The following is a 22,104-nucleotide window of genomic DNA, read 5'->3' on the forward strand; positions in this document are numbered from 1 at the left end:
ATTCAGCTTAACGCTGACAGCACTAATGGGAACACAACGAATATGACTGCACATTTACTCCGACAGCATCCTAGTGCAAAGACAAGTGGAAGCAGACAAAAACAACAAGCACGCATGCTACAAACTTTACCCGAGTCATTTAGACAGCCGTTAGCACATGATTCTCCTCATGGGGACCTGATATGTTTAATATGCTCCTGAGAATATAGCCCAGAAGAAGCGTATAGTATAGCTTTTATTTTGGAAAGAGAAATTTTTCTGTAATAAACTCTCTTTTCCAAAGATGAGTGATTCCTCAATCAGATAGATTTATTATTTTATCCCTTTGTTGTTTCAGCAACATTAAATTTAAAAACTGTACGTTTGAGTTAAAATATATATTTATTATTTTATTAAATGACAAATTAAAAAAGCATGAGCATTTTTTGTATCGAAAAAATATCGAACCATGACACAAAAGTATCGAACCGAACCGAATCGTGAATTTTGTGTATCGTTGCACCCCTAATGTATATATACATTAGGGGTGTGTCACAGTTCGATATTTTTTCGATATAAAAAATGTTCATGCTTTTTTAATTTGTCATATATTAAAATAATAAATATATATTTTAACTCAAACGTACAGTTTTTAAATTTAATGTTGCTGAAACAACGGCGTCAACACGTTAACAAGCTAACTGCGCTAACGCACTAGTTCCCACCAATTGAGCATTGCGTGGCACATCAGACATACTGTTTAACTTTTGTCCATGACGTGCTTACCATCAGGGTCATGCTTCACATGAAAACCAAGATAGTTCCAAACGCTAGATCTGAATAAGGGTGGGGGAGGTTCAGTTTCGGGTAGCGTTGAGGCAGTTGCCATGTTGCAACGAGCTTATCTTCTGTCTTGCTAGATTGTGCTGCGCTCAGTGGATCTGCACTCGATAGTGCAGCCTAGGCGGAGTAGTCGAACGCAGATCCACTGAGAGCTCAACACAGACAGCATTGTCAGAAGAAAAGTTGATAAAATAAATAAAAATTTCGTATTGTTCGATACATATGCGTACCAAACCAAAAACACTGTATCGAACGGTTCAATATTGATACGAGTATTGTTGCTCCCCCTAAAAAAAAATATATATATATATACATATATACATTGATTTGGCTTGATATATATATATATATATATATATATATATATATATATATATATATATATATATATATATATATATATATGTTCTTATGCAGTGCCCTTTGCACTGTCTGAGACAGAATTAATTAATTAATTAATTAATTAATTAATTTATTTATTTATTTATTTATTTATCTTTTTAAGTAACTGTTAGTCTGATGTATCTCTCTCTCTCTCTCTCGTTCTCTCTCTCTCCTTTTTTTTTTAGCTTGACCTCACATTTATACTGTATTTTGCATATAGAAGACCGCTCTGGTGAGTTGTAATCTAATTTGTTCTTCATGCACAGATCTTCCTATACCCTTCTCATCTTTCTTAAAACTAAAAATGTGATTTTTGAGTCATTCTGGAGATTCTTTACGTTTTTATGTTGTGATGCCGACCATCAGACTGAGGTGGCAGGTATGAAACTGAGAAAGGTCTGATTCACAGCATGTTTTATTTATGTATTTAATGCCCGTTGGATAATGGAAATCACAGGTGTATTTTTATTGCTGTTTAAATAGTCACAGGGTTTCTAACTTATGAAGTATCAAAGTCTCACCTTTGTTAGAGTTTTTTATCTTTGTAGTATTTGCTTTTGATTGTTTACAACAGGAAATATGTTAACATCCTTCCTCCATACTTCATAAAAAGATATAAAATATATTTGACTGTTAGATTAAATATTATCATGCAGCACTAAAGTGAAAAAGCTCACTTAACCTCAGAATAGATCTGTGAATGTTCTCACTTTGTGCTGGAAATATGTTTTAAATTTGGCTGTGACCCGAAACACAGGAAATGACTCACTGTGTGGCTGAACTGAAGCTAAAGCTTAAGATGAAATCTAAAGACAACATTTACATTCACAGTTACATTTATTATCTGACGGCATAGCAAAGTAACATTAAGTACTAACACATTTAATCTGAAACGATTATTTGTATTACTTGGACATAAACGTACAGACTAGACCTGAACATCTGACTAAAGGTCAAAAAATAGTTAAGAGAATCCAAATATGTGATGTGAAATTTTTGTTTTTTTTAAAGCTGCAATAAAAAAAAAAGGTTTGTTTTGAAAACTGCATGTTGTGGATCAAGTTTATGTAACTCTACCATGTGGAAATGTAAAGTATGCATTTCTAGTATTTAACTTACAAATGTTTTGAATTACATCCTTCATAAAACTAAAGAAATAAACTGTAAACTTATGTATACTTATGTATATTGTATACTTCCATAAAACCAGTTCTACAAAGTCCTGCCCTCTTTCCAAACTATTTAATTGCATGTATAACACCCCATCAGAAGATGTTGTGGTGTATTACCAGCAATATGACTGAATTAACTCTGAACGGTTACCAACACATGATACATTTTTTATTGTAATGTGTAGTTTGTTTGTTTTGTTGTTCTTTTTTTTCCTAAAACAAATAACAATTTAGCAAATTTGTTGTCGGAGCTCAAAACAGAGCTACTGTAGAGGTAGAAGTATTCTTTTTACTGGTTAACTGTATCCTCAGTTTAAGTGAGCAGAACCTGGACTATACATTGTGTAAGTAGAGCACCGCTATTCCCTCCTGAGTTGACTGAGGGGTTTTCCAGAATCACTTTGGCGATGACAATAAGTCTCGTTCTCTAGCCTTATTGTTTTTGCTTCAGCCACTGCCAGAGCCACACACCATTTGGCCCGTTGGTACCTATCACTTGTTTCCTGCGTCCCACAACTTCACCCACCACTTTAACTTGATGGCTCCATGCACCTCAGGTGTCCACCTTTTGGTTCGTGGATCATCACGAGAGGCAACAACCACTTTGCAGCCACAATTTAATACAGTAGTTCTGATGCAGAGCATAAGTTATTTGAATCCCATGTCCCCAGTCTCCCTATCGAAACCCTATGCTATCAAAACTGTGCTGGAGGGGAGAATTGAAGACCTTGCCCCCAGCACACCCTCACTTCACAGTATGGTGTATCAGGCCTGTCTAGCATCCTTTCCCACCATCTGATCCAACTCACCATCAGGTGGTGATCAGCTGACAGCTGAGCTTCTCTCTTTATCAATCATTATTACAGAGTTCAACAGAAGGGATCTAAGAACACAGACACATGTAACTGAGATTTCTATGAGCATTTACATCATGTCAATGCAGAGACTTTTGAGGGCAGTTGCTTATCAATGTGGGAAACAAACTCTGCACAGTTTCTCTTGATGCCCACACAGTTTTTATCAGTAGTCCACCATGTGTCATCATGACAACAGTTTTTGATCCGTTTTCACTGAATGTTATGCATGCTTACATGTAGCAGTGATAATTATTACTATCATTTCAGTACAGATAAATCATAAACATAAACATGTGCCATCCACACAGAGATCAAAGTGAAACTTCCACTGTGCTTTTTGCAACTCGCTGTTGCTTGCTGCACGCTGCTCTATGCACGTTTTAACAGACCCCTTTTGGCTGAAACCACAAGCTGCATTTCCTGTTTTCTAGGTAGCCTGACTCGAAACCATGATGTTTTTCAGTAGATTCACAATAAGCCTGAGGCAGAATAGATCATAATCTACAGTTTGACAGACATGCAGGCATTGGAGCCTGCTCAGAAGAACAAAAAACATTATGCTGCATCTCTATGTTTCCAGTTTGATCTTTTAATGCTTGATATTGTTTCTCAAAACTGTATTTTTAGTAGATCTGGATTTACTGTATTTTTGTTTCATTGTTTAATTTTTTTTTTTTTTTGCATTAATCAAAAAGTCTACTGTATTCTTTATTTCTCCAAGTGACACAAACAGAGGTCAAAAACAGTCTGCTCTGGTGTCCAACAGCTCCAAAGTTCTTCATGTCAAAAACGAAGGTTGTTGATTTTGAGTAGAAATGTCTAAAACTGATATCATAAAATTGGACATCTGCTGATACTGATATGAATCCGATATAGTGTATTTTATAATCAATAAAAGTCAAGTTTTAAAAAAGAAAACACTAAAGCTATTCTTTTATACCTGTATGCAAAACATACTCTGCACCAAAAATATTCCACAGTTCAGCAATACGGATCTTTTTATTTAAACTATTAGCAGAACTTTAAATGTAAGTATTTAAGTAATATTCAAAAAGTAATTTAAAATGCAATTTTATGCAGATTCCAAAAACTCTTTGGTTCTGAAAAATGTGTGATATCAGCACAAAATAATGTTTGCATTCAACAACTTAAAAACAAACAAACAAAAAACAAGAACTTGTAGAATGGACGCTTTTATACTTACAGCTCAACATAAATAGACATCCAGTGGTAAGTATGAAAAAAGTCATTTTCATAGTGTTTTTGAACCACAAAAAAATTGTTTAGCCTGCAACACTGCGTTTTGCAAAGTAAAACTTGAGTCTATCCATTGTACAGTCAGACTTGACAATGCAGAGTCAGGCCATGAAAACGAACAGACGTCGGCGCTCCACATATCGGTTGTTAAGCTTAACATAGGAATGCTTTACAAACATTCAGAGATGAACTTAAACACTTAATTTACTTAATTTTTAACCCTTTAAGACCTACCATAGAACCACGTCCGCCAGGGCTTATAGCATATTTTTATGTTGTAGAGCCATTTTTTGGAGCATTTCAAGTTGCTATACATCAATACAAGCATTATAGCCCAAATTTTAATAATATGTCTGCATTAAGTGCATAGTAATTACATAAATTGCAAAAAAGTGCAATAAACTACAAAATAATTGAAAATCGTTTTTGATTTTTTAACGAAATTTAAGAGGCTTATCCCTCAAAACTGTAAATACAAAAAAGTTGCACAAACTAGTTTCCCACCAAAGGAAAATTATTTTAAGTGTCTTCATAGTTTTATTTTTGAGATACACGAATTTTCATATACTGCAGGAAAAACGAAAAAATATATTATAGTGCAAATTTTCAAAATAACAGCATATGCATCAAAATAAAATATTTCCAGCAGTGCAATATGAGTCCTCAGCATCCCAGAAACGACACAGAAAGTCATAAAGTCAAACATAACTTTTAAAAACACAAGTATAGGCTCATAAGGCCACGATGGTAAAAAACTACATTTCCGCAAAATGACGTCACTTCCGGTTTCGGGCAGGTCATGCGGTCATGTGATAGTTCACGCTGATCGACGTAGGAAGTGTTACGAACAGCTGATTGGATCGGCAAAGCGTGTTTCTGGAATATTATGTTTTTGTTCCTGCAAGTGCTTTTTATGCAGTTTTTGCAAAGCTTTATGTGGAAGGAAGCTGATGGCATCAGATGTAAGTACAACTCCTCCGGTTTCATATGCAAAAAAAATTATTGCGCTAGCTTATGTGGTTGCAGTGCTACCGGGATTTAAAAATAGTTATGCAAAATGGAGCGTGTCCGCTCCGACCAGCTTTAAAGGGTTAAACAATGGATAATTCGTATATAAACAAATTTATGCTTTTCTCCTCAACAGAGGGCGTTCCCTGATTGAACAACAGCGCCGTAAAATAAGAAGAATGGCGCCTAATTACAGAGTTAGTAATACAGACTTTGTAACATGTCACGTGAAGATTCATCAGCCAGATGAAGTGTTTACTGACAATTGACAGTGATAGCAGACATCATCATCACTATTCCAATCAATCCTCTCCACACAGACAGGCATTAAACACACTCGACTATCACTAAATCTAATTTAACACACGTTTGTAATGACGCTAATTCGGTTTACAATAGGGTTCATTCACTCGGTCAGCAGGTGGCAGTATCCTCGTACACTGGGGAGTACTTTGCACATGCGCAGTAAGGATCGGTGAGTCCTGATCCATAACTATCTTTTTATTTTTCATTTTTGTCTACATTATATTGAAATGATTGATTATTGCAAACATTTTAAGAGATACTTATTATTCTTAACATCTTAACAGATACTCTGACCTGTAACTATCGTAAAACGCTTCGACCGGAAGTAGACACCTTTCGCGCATGCCGGGTACCAATCGGGTTTCTGGTACGGATCGGGTAGTGACAGCCACATCCTTAAAATTCAGGGAAATGAAGGACGCATTTGAGGGCCGCATTTCGAGCAGCTTTTGAATTGGGACAGCCTTTGTTGCGTCGCTGTGACGTAATTAGCCTTAAAATGCAGCTTTTGAGGCTGCAGACCCTGAATTGGGATACAGCCTCTGTCTTATCATTTCCCTGTTTTGCGGTAAAACTATATTAAAACATTGTAAAATATTGATAAGAAACACAGCTAAATGTGGGGGTATAAATCAGTGGGTAAACCCTGTTATTTGTTACGTTTTATAAAGTAGAAGGACTGGAAAAATGCCGAAGCCTAGCCAGCCGCGGGCGCCATTTTGGTTTTATTTTGCACTTGTTTCAGGACGTTTAGCTGAATAAGCTCCCTGTTGTATCCTGATATTGTGAATATGAATGTTAATATGCTGTTGGCAGTGAAGAATGACTGTTTACTGGTTCTAAAAAGTGATTTTGAGAATGTTAAAGCTAAAGCTAAGCCTGCCCTGCCAGCATACACATGCCTCTTTCATGTATTTGTGAGCTACTAAGCTAAACTGGTTTAAGACCAAGCACTGGTATGGTGGTTAAAACAATCAGAATACATAGGTATTTGGGTTAAAAGTTAAATACAGGTAAAAATGTATTTGAACATGCATTTGTTGCAAAATGGTGCCAGAGATGTGATGATGCTTTCTGACCTTTAATTTACACTTTCATTCTTTAATCACACAGAACTGCAAATTTAAGAGGCTCGCTATTTTATTCAGACACCACAACAGAAACACAACATAACTAAAACCAGTCGTGATTCTGCTCATCAGCTCCACAAAACTTTGAAACTTTAACAATGATGTCACACATTTTACTGCACATGTAATCTGATTACTAATGATTCAGTGTGTGTAGAGTTCACATTTGTACATGAGGCTGATTCAGGATTCACATTATTGTAGTCAGAGCTCTCCTCTGTGCCATCATGTCTGCCTGTTGTGATGATGGATTATTGTAGTTAATAACATGGAGACTGTCTTCCTCTAAAATTACACAAGTTACAAAAACATTCGACCAATTATTACATTTCATGTTTCTTGTACTCACTCCTCTTATCAAGACCTTCAAGCTGAAATCCAGATGTGACGTTGTTGTATTCATCTGCTGAAATAATGAAGTTTGATCAGTCAGAATAAATATTTACATTTCTTACAGCTCTGCTATTATCAAAGTTTATACTGTTTGTACCACTTCCAGTGTTTCCAGAGCCTCTGATTGATTCATAGACTGAAAGATCACCTACAAGTCATTGAAAATAAGAAAGAAAAAAAAATATTTATTTTTGTTTTTGTTTAATAAAAGATGTTTTTTTTTCTAAAGAGAAAGAAAAAAGTAATAATTTCTGGTCTCACCATGAAGAAGAGAGGAGTAAACCTGAGTTTCATTCTGGTTGGATGTTTGTTGTGAAGCAGAGCTTTGATTGGTGCTCTGAGACTGAGTGAGACTGAAACAAATAATGAAAATTTAATGAGGAATAATTCAAAGTTAGCTTCATTTGAAGTTATATAAATGAAAATAAACTGCTGCACCAACCTGTTGCAACAGGGTTCTGTAAAAAGCACAAAGATTATTACATCAGTTTGTTTAAAAGTGTCACAGCATCAAAATAAATTATTTTTCCTTTAAAAAGTCAAACAGAAAATCTCTCACCCTTTATCTGTTTATAGCAACACATCAGCAGCAGCACGACAATAATTCCACTAACAAGTCCGATGATGAACGGAACGATAAATGAACTTCTTTCACATCCAAAACCTGAAACTAGAAAATGTCAGATTTTGGATCTGAAATCTTAATATAAAGAAACAAAAACTGATGTTTACATTGAGATTTTCTGTTTCCTGTCCGAAACTGTCAGCATGACTCTGCTCTGTGGTTTCATGTTGTGACTCCTGTTCTACACTACTTGCAGTCTTACTTGTAGAGTTGCTACAGAACTAATTGTGAATTTATGTTGATTTGGAGATTTGCTGAAAATGATTGTTTCACATTCATAATCCCACCTAGTCTCCTCTCCTTGGATCACATTCCTGACACTGATTCTCTAGACTCCACATTTTACATGACTATTTATGTTCAACCATTTCCAATATGAACATTATTACAATGCCAAAGAGGTTACCATGAGATATAATGCTGTTTGACCTTCATAGTAACCCTCAATCATCAATCTATTCAACATTGTTGCTGAATCCAAACTCACCAGTTGTGTTAATCTGAACTTCTTGGCTGTCCTCTGTGTAGTAAACTGGGTTTCCTCTTCCTCCTCTGCACCTGTAGAGTCCTTCCTGTGAGACATTGATTTGTCCATTTGATGGGGAGACAACATCCACTGTGGTATCATCTCTGTACCTGTACTGGAACTGTTTGTATGTTATTTCTCCAGGCCTATAGGGGGCGCAGGTTTGCACAGTTTGCTATGTTGAGCCAATTAGTCACTAAAAGAAGTGTGATAGGAAGTGTTTGCTCATGAGTGAAGCAAGACATGGTGTGTTTTCCTCCGATCCAAAGCCATCCACTCCGTTAAATCCCTTTGAGTGGCAATATGAGTAAGTTTCTTAATTGTGTTTACCTTTAAGAGAGGGTATATGACATTATTGAAGTGATTTGGAAACTTTTGATGTGTTTTATATGTCCACTTAAGTTCAACCCAAGCTAATGTTTATGTGACATTTCTGTATTCTGTATCATTTCAGTTTCACACTTTTTTGCATTAAATCCTGTCCAAATACAACACGTGCCTGTTCCTTGGAGGAAGTGATGCAAGAGAGAGTTTAGCTGGCTGTGAATCTCAATATAGGACACTGGGTCACATTGGGTGCAACAGTACAGTACCAGTAATATTTCCATCCAGATGATGATGATGGGCTCACAGAGCAGGTCAGGGTCACACTGCCCCCTACTGGAACAGCTGTGTTATCAGCTCTCAGTTTGGCCTTTGGTTTATCTGCAGTTCAGTTTAGAAAAAGAACAAACAAATAAATGACTGAATCTAAATAATTTAAAAAACTAGATGGAAATGGTGAACATGACCAAATCTTGATGACAAGATAAAATAAACTTTAAACTCGTTTTTATCAACACTGTAAAACTTTTATATTTTCTTTGCAGTATTTAAAAAGTAATTTGTCATGGTCTGGTGACTCCGTGTTTATGAACAAATGAATGAAGCCCATATTTGTCACTTCCAGTTGCCTGCAGTGAAAATGGACCCTTCCCACCTTGCATATATTATACAAACATCACATTACAGGTCAGAATAGGTAGCATTTAAGAAAGGCAATGAAAATACACAACATCGGGGACAGGAGGAGAAAAAAAGGACTCGACTCAGACTGCGTTCCACTAGGAGAGCAGTTTGTGTGTGTCTGTGTCAGTTACACGCATATGTCAACAATCAAGAATCAAGAAAGCCTTTATTTGTCACATGCAAGTTGCCCTGCAGTGAAATCGACAGCATTATGGAAAAACACTGAAATGTACAACACAATGGGCAAGTCGAGAGAGGGAGAGAGTGCGACCACCTTCGTAAAGAGCCAGAGAACAAGAAAAAAAACTGTGTGCGTGTGTGTGTGTGCATATGTGTGCGTGGGTGCATGTGTGTGTGTGTGCATGTGTGTGCATCTCATGTTCAGCTGAGAGAAAGTGTCACTATGCCCGGTTAAGCTCAGCAGTCTCCAGTGGACCCAGGTGGCCTTGAAGGAGGGACAAAGAGTTCCAACAACGGTATTGTACGGAGCCCCGCAGGGGACATGGGAGGAAAAAAAATTAAGACGGACTTTTGCGAGAAATGTAGTCAAAGTTTTATAACCTTTTATAACCTTTGACTACACTTCCTGTAGTTTTGAAGGAGGCCCTGCTGAGGAGAGATGAGATTATGCTAATGATCCTGTTACAGAGGTTAAGCACAGTAAAAGTGCTAAAATGGTTCAAATCTTGCTTGATGTATTCAAAGACACTGTTTCTTTTAAAGCTGTGCATGTAGAAGCCCAATCACATGAAGTTGCTGAACTGAATTGATTTTTATTTAAACAGTGTTGGAGAATAAACTCAGCAGGCAAAGCAACAGCTGACTCATCTCCTCGTTGACACAACACAGTTTGCAGCAACAGTGTGAGGCCAGACCGGCTACACACAGTGAAATCAAATGGCTTCTTTCTTTGGCTTTGATCCCCCAAATTTCATAAACTGTGTCCTGGTGGTTTTAATGTAATTGCACTGAAAGACAAACAGACTGAAGAACTGCTGGTATCACTGCTGTGATTGTGCTTTCTGCTCTCAGTGTGAATCTGACTCTGACTGGCACCAAACACAAGGTTATAATCTCACACAGGCAATCTGTCTTAGCTCAAAACTACACAACAGACGCACCTGATTTATTATTTTTTTTCTTAAAAGTTTCCTCTCTTTACATTCCCTTTTAAATAAATCATTGTAGAGTCACAATGCACTCAGTTGTGAGTCTGTTTGCACAGTGAGTCTCTTGGAGGGTCTGAATTGTTTTTTGATGTCTTAAAACAGGAAACTTCAGTTTGATTCATAGACCAGCTTACATGAAACTGTCAGTCTGAAGGCATCACTCCATCCTGTTAAGAGATAGTCACTGCTACCCCGACATCTGTAGTCTCCACTGTGGGACACTGAAACTCTGCTGATCCTGTATTCACTGGATGTTGGAGGGCTGTTTGTGTTGGGTGCTGTCCATTCATATTTCCACACCTTTCCTTCACCTCCCTGAATCTCACATCTGAGAGTGATTGTCTCACCAGTGAATATCTGAGACCAGCTGTGCTGCAGCGTCACATCAGTCCTGTTGGAAACTTTCCACAGCAAAATTCCTCAGGACACAAAAGGAATAAATGAACATTTTTATAATCCCTGTGGCTGAAACTCCTCCTGCTGGCTGATCTAAGAAAAGGCTGATTAACCAGAGTGAGAAGTTTGCAGTTTGAAATCCTAACAGAATAAAATCAGATGCAGAAATCTGGAATGAATGTTTTATGTTCATGTTTCTGTTCAGATCAATAATTTTTAAACAGCTGAAGTCATTTCAAACATTTATCCTCTGATATAATATATATTATATCAGAGGATAAATGTGTGTGTGTGTGTATATATATATATATATATATATATATATATATATATATATATATATATATATATATATATATATATATATATAAAAATAAATAAATAAATAAATAAAAGGATGGAGTGGTTTCCAGTAAAAAGGAAAAGTGAGCAAACACTGCATCATCAAAAACATCATTCACTGTTATTTCCATCTACATATAAAATAACATCGAGCTATGTAATTGAATGTTTGGGTCAATTATTAACACTTTTTTAATTTGTGTGTGTATTTAGTATCAGAATTTAACACCAAAGGGCCGTAGTCTGTGACAAACATGACAAATCTCTGTTTGTATTTTTATTCCAGAACCATTATATCATTAAAAATTCAGCTGAGTGGGTGAGCAGTACGGCCAGGTTCAAGTCCCAGCTGCACCCCTACAATGTCTCTATCCAATAAAAGATAAAAGGCCTAAAAAAAAAAACCATCTTTAAAAAATTAGGAGACGTGGCTCACACACATGTAATTATTGCTTCACAGGTCATGATGATGTCGATGACTGTAGCCGTGCTTCTAGGTCACATGTCTGTGTACAGAGCCACAAACAACCAGTACAGAGGTCTGATCGCCCAGTCAGTGACTGGACAGAAAATGTGCTGCTCACATCTGCAGCTCATACCTCAGCATAGCAAACCATTTTGTTTCAGTCATTAAATATTAAACTATTATTATTGTTATACTTGTCTCATTGTTTGTCTCACAGAAAAAGATGTTTGATGGTCCCAGAACATGAAGTTCTTTACACCCTCGCTGTGTTTCGCCCTCTTCACTGATCCTCAGTCAGTCCTGTTCATAATCACGTGAGAATCACAGGCTCAGAGAAATCTTTATTAAACTATCTCTCATCTCTGAGCTGACTCTTCAGAGTATCTTCAGAATAATTCAAAAATGTTTCTATGACAGCTCCACAGCCATTGGTCAGGATGGCCTCTGAAATGAGCCAATCACATAGAGAGACGTCACTCTGTCCTAAAACTGTAACTGATAACAGCAACTGGTGTCATGGTCTGTGTGCAAAATGCAGACTCAACACAGAAGCAAAGCTTGAACTCAAAATAGCAGCTTTATTGCTGCACACAAAAAAAAAAAAAAAAAGAACTAAACTGGAAAACAAAAATAAACTTGACAGGCTTGTAGGCAGAACACACAGACATGGATGAGGGAGATCAAACACTGAAAAAGAGAAACACAGGGCTTAAATACACTGAGGGATAATGAAGGGAATGAGACACAGTAGGAGAGCACAGCTGGGAGTAATTAGGCAGGACGAGACAAGGGAAACAAAACTAGAAACACTGACATGAGACGCAGACCTTCAAAGTAAAACAGGAAACACACCGACTGAACTGTAGACACGTAAACTTAACAGAGACTGTGAGACAGAACATAGAGACCTGAAACGTGGGACAGAAATGCACAAAGTAAACACAACATGAACACATAAAACAAAACCTAAGAACTAAAACCGTAACAGCCATAACTGAGCCTGGGGTAATAATAATAATAACTGCAATAATCAAAACAGCAAAGGACTCAGAACATAAAACATATTATAAAATACCAAAACACACGAGACTCAAAATGCTGAACCGTGACAACTGGAGCATCAGGGGCCAAATCACAAAACACGTTTATGAACGACTGAGCCACACATTTAATTTCTGACTGATTAACATATTATCATTAAAAATAAAAAACAATATTATCAAATATTATAACCCAATTATTGTTTATTATTTTTTAACTTTATAACACTTTATATATTCAGAAATAACTTGGCAGGTTGGGGCCGTAAATCACTTTGTAACATAAGTTTTTGTCATAATTTTGTCCCTCTCTGATCTCCAAACTTTGGAGAATCCATGTTGTTTTATTTCATATGACATTTTTAAACTCACCAGTTTCCTGAATGATGACTGGATCACTTTGTGCTATGAGTAAAGTTGTGCCTGTTCTCCGCCCTCTGCATTGGTATTTTCCTCCTTTAGAGATCCTGATCACTTTATCTGATCCAACAGCTTCTGTGGACTTTACTGCAGATGAGGTTTCTCTGAACCACTCATATTTTAAGTCAGCAGAGTGTTTCACATCACAGGTCAGTGTCACACTGCCCCCTGCTGGTATAGTTAATCTGTCTGCTGTCAGAGTGGCCTTCACTCCAAGGTCTGTAATTTAGAAAAAGATCAAAAGAATAAAATTGTTGCTCTGAATGTTTGATGCAAACTTAAATAATGTGAATCATCTTTTGCAGCCACACAATTCGACACACTGAACATCTACAGAGACTTTGGAGTGACGTGTTAGAAATCCCAGTATATCATCCAGCATACAAACCAACAACATAACTCGTGAGTGAGATAATCTGCACTACACACACTGTTGATATTTTCAGATCAGATAAACATAAAAAGAAAATCCACATGTATGTGTCACGGTCGGGCGGATCACACACAGTAATTCGGCGTGCCCGTGTGGCGTGCTGGCTAGACCCAAGCGCGGCGAAGGCTAGCGGTGGGTTTGGAGCAGACACGCAGTTATTCTAGTAATGACCAGTGCACGAAGCGTGGCTTCGGAACTGTCGTTACAGACAGAGAGCGAGCGGAGCCGGGAAGAGAAAAAGGATTGAAAGGGATTGTCACTCACGGTTGCTGAATCAGGCGGAGACTGACGTCGGCAGAGTTTCGGAGCTCCTGACACGAAGAGACTGATGTCTGAGCGGCGAACAGGTGGGTGGCGTCTCTCTTTTAACCCCGGCCCCGTGATCAGCTGATCACAGCCGATCACCGGCTGACAGTATGAAGCCACAGCTCTTCAGTAAATATACAGTTTATATCGTGGGTGTGTGTTTCAGTGCTCACACACTTAACATGGTTATATTAACATTTTAACCAATAAATCAATGAAATGTTTGGTTTATGATACAAAATATAACACAGAGGACGTCATTTAGAGCAACACAAGAAGAAAAAACCGTTTCTCACCTTCAGTGTTTCCATGTCTGACTGTACTGAGCACTAAAATAATGAATGAAACATCATCAGACATTATACAACTGACAAAATCACAATAAATATATAAACTGAGGCTTTTTAAATCTTCACATGGCACAGTTATTGCTCATCACCAAATTGATGTGTTTCTATTAGCTGTGAAACAGGCTGGAAACATGAAAAAAAAACTAGCCTGCTGTGTTGAAGCTGTCAGATAAACAGGTTAAAGCAGTGATACACTGTAATTGTCACCAGTGAGAAACATTTTCCTTCATCGCTGCCATCCAAACAGTAAAGGTGTGTATTGTACTCACAGAATAACCCCAGCAAACAGAGCAAAGAGTGCCCCATCCTCACGTCCAGCCCTGCACGCTGATCTGCATCTAATCTCAAAGTGTTCGACTTTGCATTGATAAAGAGAAGCTGCACTTAATGGAGATAAAACCAGAGTTTATATTCAGCTCATCCTTTTATCATCTCTCTGTGCTTCTTTCCTTTTACACCAACCTCAAACAGCTCCTGTAGCTTTGACCACAGCAGTCGTGTGACGTGTTCACATTTCCTGTCCACTGCAAACATTTAAGTTTCTTTCCTGTTTAGTGTTCCTACCTTTCTCTGTGATATACAAAGGTGCTCTGTTGCTTAGCGACACACTTTGCAGGTCATAGTTTTATCTTTGTTGTCGTGTCCTGCCTCCACCCTTCAGTATCACAACTACAGACTCACTGATCTGTCTGACTGAATGTGAACAAATTTATCTTTGTCTCCTCTGACAGAAGAATATTCGACCAACATTCATCAAGTTTCTTTTCATCCTCTTTAACAAAGTTTGTTGCTTGGCCTTTTCTGCTCACGTTAATGAACCTGATGTCTACAGACACACATGCAGTGCACAGATTAACCAGCAGGGATCAGCAACTCATGCAGTGCCCTCAGCTGAGACATCCAACATGGCTGACATCAGTCAACGAGCCTTCAACGATTCCTCAAAGATATTTTTACCAGTTTTCTAAAAGATTTTTGAACATTTTGAAAGGAAACTCAAAGTTTAATGTGTTAAAAAAAACGTTATGTTTTTATTTGAAGATAAACTGAGCAACAAATTGTACAAAAATGCCAGATGCAGCTAAAAAAGATTTTTTCCACCTCATGTGAAAAATATTTATTTCTCATAAGGTTAAAAAAACACACCAGCTTATAAAAAAATTCATTTTATTTATGATTCAGTCTTAAGAGGGTTAATATCGGAGCTTCTAATAAACAAATAAACAGAGGTCTGATATCAGGACTGTAATAAAATAATTATTACATTTTTCAGAATCAGAATCAGAATCAGAAAGGGGTTTTATTGCCAAATGTTGAGCAGGTTAACAACATTAGGAAATTGCTGCAGTGCTTCAGTGCAAACATACTGTCATAAATTGCGCTTAAATAGACATGAAAAAAAAAGTAAGAATAAGAATTAAAAGTGCTACGTAGAAAGATATATACATGATATATACATGAGTGCAGGTGGTGATCAGTGCCAAACATGGAATGATGCAGTGAACACAGCGTAGGGTCATGTGTTAGTGGTGGGAACAGTCGTACGTTTATTGTTCATGTGTCCAACAGCAGAGGGGAAGAAACTGTTCTTATGGCGAGAGGTTCTGGTGCAAATGGACCGGAGCCTCCTGCCTGAGGGGAGCAGGTCAAACAGACTGTGTCCAGGGTGAGAAGGGTCAGCTGTGATCCGAGCTGCACGCCCCAGTGTCCTGGAGGTGCACAGGTCCTGCAGAGATGGGAGTCTGCAGCCAATCACCTTCTCAGCCGAGTGCACAACACGCTGCAGTCTCTGTTTGTCCCTGATAGTGGCTCCAGCATACCACACGGTGATGGAGGAGGTGAGGATGGACTCGATGATTGCGGTGTAGAATTGTATCATCGTCCGTGTTGGCAGGTTGAATTTCTTCAGCTGCCTCAGGAAGTACATCCTCTGCTGGGCTTTCTTAATGGTGGAGGTGATGGTGGGCTCCCACTTCAAGGTGCCTTTTTCATTGATGTTGCCACAGTCTGTCACAGCTCCACAGCTCTTCCTTCTCAGTGGGATGTGTTAGTTATCTTCCTCACCTGCTCCAGTCAGCTCAGGTTGGCACATTTGTTCTCCATCCTCAAATAGCTGCACATAAAAGGGTCGACTGTTCATCCACTCACTGAGTTACAGCACACTGAGGAAACTAACCTGACTGCAGAGAATCATCCTTGTAGTTGATCCACTTAATCCAGTCTTCTTCTGTCTCTGATCTTCTCCAGTGTTCAACCTGCAAACCTTCAGTTGTGCAAACACACACCTGCTGTGGAAAACACACCTGCCTGTTTACTCTCTACTCATCTGAGCTCTGTGTGATTACATTTAGAGAAAGTTGGTCCTGTTTTAGCATCTTGTTTTAGATTTTAGATTCTTATGGTTTTCTTTTTCTGATAATAATAATAAATATTAACTATTAACAGTAAATTAACAATTAAGGCAATTTACACACCGAGGTGTTATTTATAGTAAAATGAAGACCAGTAAACATTCTCTCATGTTTTAAGGAGTGTGAAAACAACAAACCAGAACGTGTAAAACTCTGAGCTCTGTATTCTGCCTGTTTAACGTCTCACAGTCTCCTCATCATCTGTCTGTGCTGTCAGAGCTAAAGCATGTGATCTGGAAGGCAGCTCATATTTAGCTTCAATTGTTCTTCCTCATTTTAGTTCTGCAGGCTGATGGAAATAATGAAGTCACTGTAACGTTTAAGTGCAGAGATGGTGCAGATAAGCCTGCAGCTATGAGGTCACCAACAGTTACAGAAATATCCACACAGTTTTTTCCACAGTGTGTGGAACAGAAAAGTTTTCTTAAAGTGCAAAAAATGAACAAAAACATGAAGAAATTTCATTTTCTTTTCAGTTATTAGCTTTGAATAAATTAACTTTGGTGCAAATGATTGTTTGATTTGAAAAATGATGAAGAAGTTTACAAAATAATCTCTTACTTTAGCGCGACATGATTTTATAAAGATAACTGAATATTTGATGATCATTACTGTTATTCCAGTACAGGCACATCATGTAAACATGTGTCATGCACACAGAGGTCAAAGTGAAATTCATACTGTGCTCTTTGTCTGTGCTCCTTGTTAACTCTTTGCTGTGAGCTGATAACATAAAACTAAACATCAGCTACACCGAAGACTTGAGGCTGAAACCACAGGCTGCATTTCCTCTGTTCATGGTGACCCAACCAGAAACCATGAGGCCTGTCAGTGGATAAAAATAAGCCTGTGGCAGAAAAGATGGTGACCACCAACAGTCTTTCACACACATGTAAGCTGCTCAGAAGAGTAAAGACGTTATTCTTTGCAGTTTGATCTTGTGATACTGTTTGATATTGATTCTTGAATAAAACATAATCAATGCATTTCTTTGCAGATCTGAATTTATTTGAATTTTCTTTCAGTGTTTTAAAAGTTTTACATCCATCAGAAATATACAACATTTTCCATTTGCAAAAACTTCAAGAGATTTATTCAAAAACACAAACACAGGTCAAAAATAACCTGCACTGGTGCTCAACAGCTTTAAATGTTAGCAAATCTTTAACTGAGGTTGTTGAGTTTGACTGTACGCTGTGTATTCAGACACATGATGGCAGTGCTGAGAAGTAAAACAGAAAGACTGTAACGGCAGCACAATAATCACACACTCAGAGTAAATGCATAAAACAACAACAACAAAAATCGCTCTCAGCTGTGATTCAGTCAGTCAATTTATTTCAAACACATAATAAACTGAATTATTGCTGATCAAATAAACAAAAATTAGTTTGTGGATAATTTCATACAGGAAACAAAGGAAACATAAAATGTTCAAATGTAAAAAGATTTTATTTCTACCTTCTAACTAAAAGATGCAAAAAATGATCAGAAACACAAAAATATACATGAAATACATTCAAATGTATTCACTGCCTATGATATAATTCTTATTTATATAATGTAAACAAACACAGTTAAAGTATTTGTTGGTGCCCATATCAGTATTTACACTGCAAACACTGACTGTAAATTGTGCTGTCAGATACTAAACATCACATATTTCTCACTGCTGTTGGAACATGTTAGATACAGTCAAGGTTTATTACAATTTTTTTATAAAAGTAACCGAAGATAAAGAGCATGAATATTGAATATGAATACACCTCCATTTGGTTTATACTGAATTATATGATGTTATGATGTAATATTGTAACTGCACATAAAGCTGAGCATGTCTGATATTTGGGCAGCAGAGGAGCAAGAGTGGCTTCATAAAAAGCTTCTTCTTGGCTTTGCTGCTACAGCTCTCCTCACTGACCTGTAAGACAAGCACAAAGAGACAAAGTGATTTCCAACATGTAAAGATATTATGAGCTGAAGACATTTAATAATGTGAAGAATAAATCAGCCTGCATGGCAGCAGAATTACTGAGAGAGCTTCCTGATGTGACTTCAGAATAAACTGCTGCATCAGCTGCAGGACTTGATGTTCCTGTGAATGAAGAGAAGATCATTGAAAACAATAATATCATTAACCAGGAGGAAACTGGATGTCTGCAATAATGCAAAGATAGAACTAGATTTTATTAACCAAGTAATTAGTACGCATGAAGACCTAAATAAAAATATTAAAATAAACAGATTTACATTTTAGGAGCAGATAAACATGTTGAACAATATTCAGTGGAGATGATGGCAGACTTTGCTCACCTTTGTTTTTCTTGGCTTTTTCTTTTTTGGGCTGTTTGACCTCAGCATACATCAGACTGTCCTCTAAAAGAGACGTCAGAGCTCAGGACACATTTGTTCAGCACAGATATGATACAAACATGTTGGATACATATGAACTTTAAACTTTTTACAACTACAGGGAAAGAAATCTAAGTAAAAATCATTTGTTGCCTGTGACACTTCAGCTTTGCAGGTGTGTGTTTTGTGATTGAGGTCTGGGTCAGAATCTGTGGATGCTGTGATTCAGTAAAGCTGAAACACTGATTAGTAAGTGAATAACTAAACTCCATGTTGACCTATAATTACCTGCAATATAATGATGTGATGACACGTTCAAGTACAAACACTGAATGAGACTGTTGTGACTGTACCTGCAGCTCCTGTCTTTACATTAGTGTAAACAGCACTCTGCTCTGGTTTATGATGCTTCCCTGTTAAGATGATCGAATTCACAAAGAAATTTAATTAATACATTTTTAAACATTTCAAAAACTTTCCAGGCTTTTCTTCTACATTCTATATGTTTTGTGTACTCACACTTATTTCCAAAGTTTTCCAGTTCAATATTAGAGTAAATGACATCTGGGGGTTTATCTGCACCTAAAATGTTCATATTTTAGTTACACAATTGTAAACCAATGACATGGTGCCAGTTACCTTAAATTAAAAGACTGTTTCATCTCTAGCTGCTCTGTGCTTTTCACATGATGTCCTGCACCAGTGTTTCAGTGGCTCACATATGAAAAACAACATGACAGATTTTTCAAAGATAAATGAAAAAACAGAAAAACCTTTTACAGAGTTTCATTAGTTGTGTTTAAGTCAACAACAGGACTATCAGATATTTTCAGAGCATGAACCCATCATGGTGTTACTGTTTCTGTTGTTCTGATATGAAACAACAACATTTGTGGATTCTTTCAGTCGAGTTAAAGATACAATCAGGTTGTAAAATCCTGTTTGTTTCTGATCTTTTGTGCATGTAGTCAGTTGGTTATTTGGATGAAACTGAACCTAAGAAAGGTTCCTGTCAATGGAGATGAATGAAGAGTCAATATTAATAATGATAATAAAGATCGGTTTAAGTGCTGACCACTTACTCGAGGTCTCAGTGTCAGTCATTTCCTGTTTTATTTTCCCCTGTATCTTGTGTCATTCTGTTAACATGTTTTCCATTAGTAACTAAAACACAGTTTTCAGGGTTTTCCATCAGATCCAGTAGTACCATTTTAGTATTTACTCAGCCGGAGTTCCAAGTGATCCGAGGTGATCCCAAAATGTTACGTCAATAGCGTACATGCCGATTGACTGGTCAGTGGCACCACTTGATGAGTTATGAGAGCGTCTTGTTGATAAAATAAAAAAGCCATTTTTGAAACCCGGCAACCCAGAAATGGCTACACAAGCAACACCGTGGCCCCCGAGTCTATAGAAAGATGACCGAGCAACAGGTATATCATCGCCGTGATGTTCACCTTTGTTGAATCATTTGTGACAAATACTAATTAAGTCATGGGGTGCTCGACCACGTCACTATGACGATGACCACACACATTAGGTGGTACTTGAGCGTGATGGAAAACCAGTCGATCTGAGTAATTATTAATGGCAAAGAGGCTTTAGTTAGTTAGTTAACACCTGTTACTCATCATCTCATTATCATGTGTTTTATAAACTGCCTCAGTTTTCCTTTGCTTTGTCACATCTTTCCTCATAGTTTGTTTTCCTAAGAATTGTAGAAATGTGGTTTCCAACTTTTATTTAAATTTGGATTTGTACTGAGTTTAATTTCTACAATAAAGTCATCATTTAGTTTAGTAACCCTGAAAGATTCCTAATGTAATATGAATAATAATAAAAATAGAAAAGAGGCTCTTACACTTGGACTGTCTGCAGCGATACAACAAGAGCAGGAGAATAATAATGAGAGAGACTCCACAAACCAGTCCAACCATCAACCACACAGGAGATGAAGAGCTGTCAGCTCCTGACACAGTTACTGTGACACAAAACAGAAATTAATTATTAATAAATTATAATCTTATAAACAAATGCATTTATAAAATAGAGCCAACTGACTTTGAGACTTAAATCAGACAATCTAATGTTCCTTCTCAGTCATTAAACTCATCTACAAAATCCATCAAATGTCTTGATCCTGCTCACCTTTAACTGACATCCAGCTCTGTGCTGACTCTCTTCCTGAGTACTGACACTTGTAGAAACCTTCATCAGACTTTGACACTGCAGAGATCTTCAGCTCCCCTCGGGGATCATTTTGAATAAGTTTGTCATTGTGATAGAAAAACACATTGGAAAGTATTTTTTGTGTTCTCAAACTGCAGCTCAGACTAACAGAAGCTCCCTCAGTCACAGGATGAACAGGACTCACCAGGATAGGACCATTACCATCATCTGTGACACAACCACACACAATTGTTTCAGTCACATCAGCTGGTGCACACTTTGAGAAAAAGCTGACAAACAATAAAAAGAACAGATTGTACAAATGTTCATCATGAAGATCTGATCTTGTGTATTTAAAAACTGCTATTTCTCCAGATAAAATGACTTCACATACAGCAAAGCTGGGACAAATGTTCATGTCACGTCTAAATCATTCAAATCCAAGTAGTAAATGTATAATAACATACTCTGTACAGTGATGTTGACTGCACTGCTGAACTCTCCTGATCCAGACTCACACCAGTACACTGCAGTATCTGACTTTGATGTGTTGATGTCACATGTGGATCCAGTCATTCTCCTACAGACAGAGAGTCGGCCGTCCTCAGAGAACTTCCTCACTCTCCACTCAGTGAAGTTTCCCTCACAGGTCAGTGAGACAGAGTCAGAGGTGAAGTGTTGCACTCTGTCAGGACTCACTGTGAGAGACGCTGCTGAATGAACATCTGGAAACAACATGCAGTGAAGAGACAAAGCTCACAG

General features: G+C 37.4%; 5 long non-coding RNA genes across 7 annotated transcripts; 1 reads left to right on the top strand and 4 right to left on the bottom strand.

Annotated features, from left to right (window-relative positions):
* Positions 1–6,433: 6,433 nt before the first annotated feature.
* LOC143416966 (uncharacterized) lies at positions 6,434–7,691 on the bottom strand. Its single transcript, XR_013097206.1, has 4 exons — positions 7,591–7,691; positions 7,427–7,477; positions 7,286–7,342; positions 6,434–7,171 (listed from the first exon to the last, which is right to left on the bottom strand). It is a non-coding gene; the product is annotated as an uncharacterized LOC143416966 (long non-coding RNA).
* A 906-nt stretch (positions 7,692–8,597) lies between these two features.
* Positions 8,598–8,972, top strand: LOC143416968 (uncharacterized). Its single transcript, XR_013097209.1, has 2 exons — positions 8,598–8,787; positions 8,935–8,972. It is a non-coding gene; the product is annotated as an uncharacterized LOC143416968 (long non-coding RNA).
* Positions 8,759–14,164, bottom strand: LOC143416967 (uncharacterized). 2 transcript variants are annotated; one of them, XR_013097208.1, is made up of 3 exons: positions 14,019–14,164; positions 13,274–13,540; positions 8,759–9,185 (listed from the first exon to the last, which is right to left on the bottom strand). It is a non-coding gene; the product is annotated as an uncharacterized LOC143416967 (long non-coding RNA). The 2 variants fall into 2 exon arrangements; XR_013097207.1 differs by lacking the exon at positions 8,759–9,185 and adding an exon at positions 12,479–12,548.
* Positions 14,165–18,254: 4,090 nt separating this feature from the next.
* On the bottom strand, positions 18,255–19,241 carry LOC112436494 (uncharacterized). Its single transcript, XR_003025104.2, has 3 exons — positions 19,135–19,241; positions 18,854–18,916; positions 18,255–18,742 (listed from the first exon to the last, which is right to left on the bottom strand). It is a non-coding gene; the product is annotated as an uncharacterized LOC112436494 (long non-coding RNA).
* Positions 19,242–21,040: 1,799 nt separating this feature from the next.
* On the bottom strand, positions 21,041–22,069 carry LOC143412412 (uncharacterized). Of its 2 annotated transcripts, none has more exons than XR_013097211.1 (3): positions 21,810–22,069; positions 21,322–21,570; positions 21,041–21,142 (listed from the first exon to the last, which is right to left on the bottom strand). It is a non-coding gene; the product is annotated as an uncharacterized LOC143412412 (long non-coding RNA). The 2 variants fall into 2 exon arrangements; XR_013097210.1 differs by having other exon boundaries at positions 21,129–21,154.
* Between the last annotated feature and the right edge of the window lie 35 nt (positions 22,070–22,104).

The sequence above is a fragment of the Maylandia zebra genome, linkage group LG3, assembly GCF_041146795.1.
Source record: "Maylandia zebra isolate NMK-2024a linkage group LG3, Mzebra_GT3a, whole genome shotgun sequence".
In the NCBI taxonomy this organism is placed as follows: Eukaryota; Metazoa; Chordata; class Actinopteri; order Cichliformes; family Cichlidae; genus Maylandia; species Maylandia zebra.